We start from the raw sequence: 6,571 nt of genomic DNA on the forward strand, positions 1-6,571 counted from the left end.
CCCTATAATGCCTGAATTTTTAATTTCAGGAAGAAAACTTTCTTTGTTTTTATTCTTTACTTTCATAGCTATTAGTATATATAACAACCAAAACATATTTTAAAAATATAAAATTTGCAATGTTTTTAAAATGTAACCAAATTAGCACATTCGTCCATGGATTCATAATACAAGAATAAAAATGCACCTTCATTTCTGTATTATTTTTCACCTTATTTTATTATTAAATAAAAAAGCAAACTGAAAACTTATTTTATTTATAAAATATAATACAAAATTTATTTGTTTATAATTTTAGTTAGTGTGAAATTGAACAAAACAGTTTTTTCTTTTGTGATACAAAAACAAAGTTTGCATTTGCTGCAGAAAAATGCTGGTGCACTCTTGCAATTTGAATTTTTGCATCTTCCTTTGTTTGTGACCTCAAGGTAATGATGAAGACCATCCAAACGGGTGGTACATTCTGATGTGAATTCTGTACAGTGCAATTAGCGAGTCTATCAAATCAAGCAGTGTACCCCCAAATTGCTCACGTTCCTGTCTACTCAGTGCAAGAGGTTTATTGGGATTTTGCTGGATTGCATAAAGATTTGATTGGTCGACAATATGAGTAATGATATCCTTCGAGAAAAAATGTCTAAAATATTCAACAGGACGTTTTACTACCCCCAGAAGAATCTATTTGTCCTAACCATTCAGGTACAGATCTAACTGAACCATCTCCAGAAATGTGCTGCGGAATTCTTCGATTTCTTGATGTAGATGGCTTTGAACTTGTAGTTATTGGAAATGATTCTTCAACTTCAACAACTGAAGTTTCTAACTCATCTTCACTAGTATTATCATTACTAACTATGAGGTCTTCTAATTCATCCAAATCAGAATAATCAGGCGTATATTCACTTCCTATCATGGGAAAAACTAAATATTGTTACCAAAATAATTTGAATAGCAATATTATTAAATTTTATATTTTAAAATAAAAAATAAATATAATACACACTTTATTTACCAATTTCATCCATCATCTGTCTCCTTTTCTGAGTCTGTACCGCTTCCATCTAGGTGATAATTTGCCTTTTTCCATAAAGCAAATCACAACCCATGCTGTGCTAATTTTTGTCACCGTCGATTCAAAAGACAAATGTAACAAAGTTATGTTTTCAAAAAGCGTAAATACATAATAAATATAATGTTTTTATGAGCATTACACTTTTGACATAAAACTACAGTTTTATGAACATATACAAAAAGTATCAACACTAAAACTTCACTAGATTGAAAATTATCGTAAAATGCACTGAACGCCAACGACTACTTAACCTCAAACGCACAATCGGTCAAAACATGCGCCACTATCCAAGCATTGTGCTGCTAAAATGCATGACCAGCGGTGTGCATCTGTACTAGTAAAGTGTGACGATGTCGTTGACATCGTCCTCGGCTCCAAAAGCTTCGTAATTTCTGTACCGGACACGTTTTAATTAAAAGTTATGAAAACGTCGCGCTCGGCGTTATAGTGTAATCTATCTCAGTCTAGGAGCTCTGCTCCACATCATAGAAACACATCCGACTCCGCTGACAGCCGTCATCTCCATCGAAGGCGGAAAGTCAGCCACTGGCGCGCCACTACTCTCCCTCTCTCCTAAGAGAACTTATTCAAGCCTTGAATCAGAATCACCTTGTCAGCCACCAACGACATACTGTACTTTAAAATATAAAAACATATGTGTCAATTATTATGACCTCATGTAGCCCAGTGGACAAGTCATTTCAGGAAGGCTGTAATAGAACCTGGGAAGACCGGCGGACAAATGTCATGTGTCATCGCTTGCTCTGCTCTCTGCGTTCATTCAACTTAGCCATCAAACCTCCCAGTTTACTTCTGATCAAGATATAATTACAATATCTTTGCCTCAATTTCTAATTTCCAGTTGAAGGCAGATCTGATCAAGGCAGTTTGAATATCCTTTCCAGGTCTGATCTTTGGTCACCAGATGAGGCTCGATACTGTAAACCTAGCGGCACTGACCCTGGCTGGATGTTACTTACACAAACAGTGGCAGTTGGCTGACAAACAAAATTTACAATCGTGTTCATTGGCAACGTCATTTTTGGAGAATTCCAAATTTCCAATGCACTTTGTGCATTCGTGTTCTGATTTGTAATGGATGTCTGAAGCTGTCTCTTCTCATCTGGAGTTCAGTCACGCCATCCAACGAAGGCTCTGCACGCTTTGCTCCATCCGCGTCAAGAGCTGCTCCGAGGGGGCAGCTCTTCCAGTTGTACTTTGTATGACTTCCGGCCGGAGAAGCTCATCTTCGGACACCAGATCAGATAATATGCATAAACTTTTCAGTGACGAATCCCTCGGGAATGAACCACCCGTGCATTCTCCCTAGTGTCTCGCAGTCTGGAAACGGATGAAGAGGTGTGTGGCCTTGCTGGTGTTTGAAAGAGCAGCGGCAGAGCTGTAGCATTCTGTGAGTAGAGGGAGAAGTTTAAGAGAGATGGAGACACTGACTGGGAAAGTGTCTGGAACCAAATGAAAGATATTTTGAAAAGCAATCACCTCACATTTTCATACTTTTGTGTCATGTTTCTATAATTTTTGTAGTGCCACTTTTTGACTTACCATCTTGTACATGCATACATATATACAAGGCCCCCTAACTGCAGTCAGTAGATGAACCAAGACAATAGTCTTGAACTCTTGGCAGTTAATTCTCATCTCATTCATGAGATTGGTTTATCCTCAATGAAGAAAGCCCTTGTTTTTACTCCAATTGGAGAAAGAAAGGGTTTGAACGGAGTCTTCTGCCGTTATGTAGGAGTCTTGTAGTGATTTCATAAAAGGAATTAATGGCTGGTGCTTCATGTTACCAAATAGTAATACTGCATGACTTTTAATTAGCACCCCAGTTTGTTTAGTCTGAAACTGATCAAACAGTCAATCGAGATGTATTGATAATTATTGGTTACTAGAATACAAAAGTTGGAAACAAAGAGGAAGGAATAGTAGTTGGAAAATATGATCTTGGTGATAGAAAAGAAACGGGGGATCACATGATCAAATTTTGCAAGACCAATTACTTCTTCATAGCACGTACCTTTGTTCAACAACACAAAAGGCGATCATACACCTGGATGCCTTCAGATGAAATACACAGAAAGCAACTTGACTATATCCGTGGGAGGAGATCAGGAAGAAGTTCCACATAAGCAGCTAAAGCAAGGTATCAAACAACACGTTGCATTAGGTAAATCTGCTGCACAAGACTTTTATAAAGTGTAGAAAAGCAAGGTTTTTACTTTGAGGACTAAGGTGCACCTGACTCAGGTGCAATATTTTCAATTGCCTCATATGCATGGGAAAGTTGGACACTGATCAATGAATCAGGACACCAGAAGAAGAATCAATGCATTTGACTGATATGGGGCTGGTAAAGAATATTGGCAGTACCATGGACTGCTAAAAGAACAAACAGCTCTGTCTTGGAAGAAGTACAACAAAAATGCTCCCATAGGCAAAGATGCTGTGGCTTTGTCTCATGCACTTTGGAGATGGTAGCAGGAGAGATCGGTCCTTGGAGAAAGACGTTTACTTGTTATGTGGAGGGGCAGTTCAAAAGAGGCGAGCCCTTGGGTGGCGGTGAGGCTTGTCTAATGGTGGGGTGATGGGACCCAGCATCATCACGCGAGAGCTGAATGGGGCCTTCTCTGTCCTCAGGGAGCATTTCCAACTTTAGCCAATACTTCATATTTCTGTTCCCCTGAGGCACTATGAAGTCCCCAAGAGCCCCAGCTTGAATCTAGACCCCTCCCAGGATGTTGTGAATCGACCCTGCAGAATTGACCCTGAAAGCCAGCCCTGCTGGGGGTCAATAATAGACCTGTCTTTAGGGTGCTTCTGAAGCCTCAGTGCCCTATTTGACCAAGATCAAGGCCCCACTTTTGATTATGTTCACCCTCACTAACTGAGGTCTACACTAACGTCAGTCACCTACCTTTTCCCTTGTTGCCAGGGAGGCCGTCTAACTTCTAAAGACCTGCTCTACAGTCCAGAACATTCTCCTCTTGGTGTGGCCTGTGTTAATGTAGTGCTTCAGCCCAAGGCCATGCCTGGCAGAGATTGTCAAGCAGAGTCCCCTGTGGAACTGGTAGACCAGCCCTGTGTCCACACAGCCATCCTTGGGCTTCAATGTGCCCAGGAATGCCACCTCCGTCTGCTGGCTGCCACCTCTGACCCTTTCTGCAACACCAGCAGTTGGTCATGGCACCCGGGTCATCCACCAGGCTGGAAATGGAGCGTCGACAGGGCAAAGCTGCCGGGCACTGGGATGAGAGAACCCCTGTGGGAAGAGGAGAGGGCTTGCCTGTTTCTGCCCCATGCGAACCTCCTTCACACAATGAACGCAATTCTGTATGTGTGCGACCCCTGGGGCTCCAACATGTCACTGTAGCCATGAACAAGATTGGATGCAGCCTTCCGTACCCCCAGAATTTTAGGGGGGGGTTCAGCACTCACTCCTGAGGAGTACCTGAAGATGATAACTTCCCAGTGAATACTGGGACTGGGGTGATGAAGTTGATGACATAGCGACCAGGGTGCACCTAAAGAAGGTGAAGATCTCTCACCCTCCCACCTCTGTGGGACTCGATAAGATGGCAAAGCACCAAAGAGATAAAAGCAGTGAGGAAAGCTTGCAGGTTTGACCGCCTGGTTTGTACCCTGAATTCCTGACTCCAGATGGGATGAACTCACTAGCATACCAATTGCTGGCTGGAGAGCTGGGCCTTGTGTATTGCCATGCTCTCAGCAGACATTGGAACTGACTTTCAGGGTACCTAAGCAGCATCTAGCCCCGTATCTCCCCGCTGGGTCTCCCCAGGCTTTCTGTCAAAAGATGCTGCATTGCCAGCCCCCAAACAGACTTGGCGCCTCTACCTACTGCCCACCACACAGATCCCCATGGTTCACAGTGACCCCTCCTCCCATTCACCTCAGTCATGAGCATGATCAGAGGTGTGATACTCTCCCCACCTGCAGCTCCTTGCTGACCTTTGGAAGGATGAGAGAGACCGGAGCTCGAGGGCTGTGCCAGCAGGCAGGGGCTTCTTCTCACTGCTGGTCTGGAGCTGGGCTCCTCTAGGTCTGAAGGATCCGCTTAGAGTTACCTACCAGGGCTCATGACTGTGACTCCTTGATGTCACGATTTTATGTGATGATCCTGGGAGACCCCTGGCCCTGAAGTAGGACCACTGCTAGTCTCCAAGCCTCCTTTATCTTCCATGGACACAGAGATCGGGCTTTTCCTCTGGCCTCCTGTGAATATTTATTCTAGGTATTGTTTCCAGAAGTGGTTTTGGCAAAGGAAGGCCCTCCCTGGGCATTTTCTGCCTGCTGGAGTAGCTCCCTCTCCTGACTCTGGCTCAGGGGGATGGAAGTTTGATATCTTTCATAATAAAGAACTTGGTCTTTAAAAAAAAGAGAGGGTGGGGGGAGAGCCTTCCACACAATGGATGGACACAGTAGCCACAATAATGGATGCAAATACAAGAACCATTGTGAGGATAATGCAGGGCTGGGCAGCGCTTTGCTCTGGTGCATGTAGGGCTGACTAGATGGCACCTGGCAACAAAATAACAACATACTTGCCTTGCTAGCATACAATTTCTTTGAGAATTAATAGTTAATTTCCAGTAGAATAGAGTAAGATGATTGGTCCAAATGCTTTAAAACTGATTTTGCTAGCATTCAAACTACCATCTTTGTTTATGGAATTTTCTCCTAATTATAGAAATAGGACTTCACCCAGAGGCAGTACAATGTGAGTTATGAGTTAACAACTACAGTAAAAAGAGAATGTTGTTTTTTGAGGTTTTTTTCTATTTAAGTTGCCTTGCTTTTCAGACAGCTTGCTTTACTCAGAAGCAAAGGAAGACCCTTGACTTTATTTCTATTTCGAAGCCTAATCATCATGTAACATCTATTTTTCTGAGCAGTTGAAACTGCCTTGCTGACTACACGACTTAGGATGGATGTTAAAGGGCCATCCAGTAACGTGCAATTGCACCCGAGGCAGGCCTTATCGTGTCTGTTTGAAGCGACTGTGAAGAGTTCTCCCTCAATATTTTTAAAGGCATTTGATAGGTATCATTGGTTTTTATGAAAACCACCCAGCCACTTCCTCTTTTGACTGTGTTTGGAATTACTGTACAGATCTCCTTCCCAGCCTCTGGCAGAAGCATGTGATGTAAATAAGTTCATATGGCTGACTGGAAAGGAAGAAGGTGTGTATTATGAGACCCGATACATCAAAGGGGGTATGCATGTCTTCGACCGAAATTAAGAACAGAAGTGCTTTAGATAGACACCTCTGAGCTATTTATTCAGATTATAGGCTGCTTTCTCCTTCCATGAGCACTCTTTTCTGCCTCCATCTATACCTCCTATTCAAAGACTATTGTAAAACCAATGTGAACTATTAAAGCCATGATTAAAAAATGCTTGAATAACAGAAAGAGAATGTGAGTTAAGGAGTTGATGATACGCCCATGTCACAGATAC

The 6,571-nt window shown here is 42.6% G+C and overlaps 1 pseudogene; it reads left to right on the forward strand.

Annotated features, from left to right (window-relative positions):
- Nucleotides 1–606: 606 nt before the first annotated feature.
- Nucleotides 607–4,986, forward strand: LOC142439974 (beta-1,4-galactosyltransferase 3 pseudogene; annotated as a pseudogene).
- The last annotated feature ends 1,585 nt before the right edge of the window (nt 4,987–6,571 follow it).

This window comes from Tenrec ecaudatus, chromosome 2 (assembly GCF_050624435.1).
Source record: "Tenrec ecaudatus isolate mTenEca1 chromosome 2, mTenEca1.hap1, whole genome shotgun sequence".
NCBI classification, from domain to species: domain Eukaryota; kingdom Metazoa; phylum Chordata; class Mammalia; order Afrosoricida; family Tenrecidae; genus Tenrec; species Tenrec ecaudatus.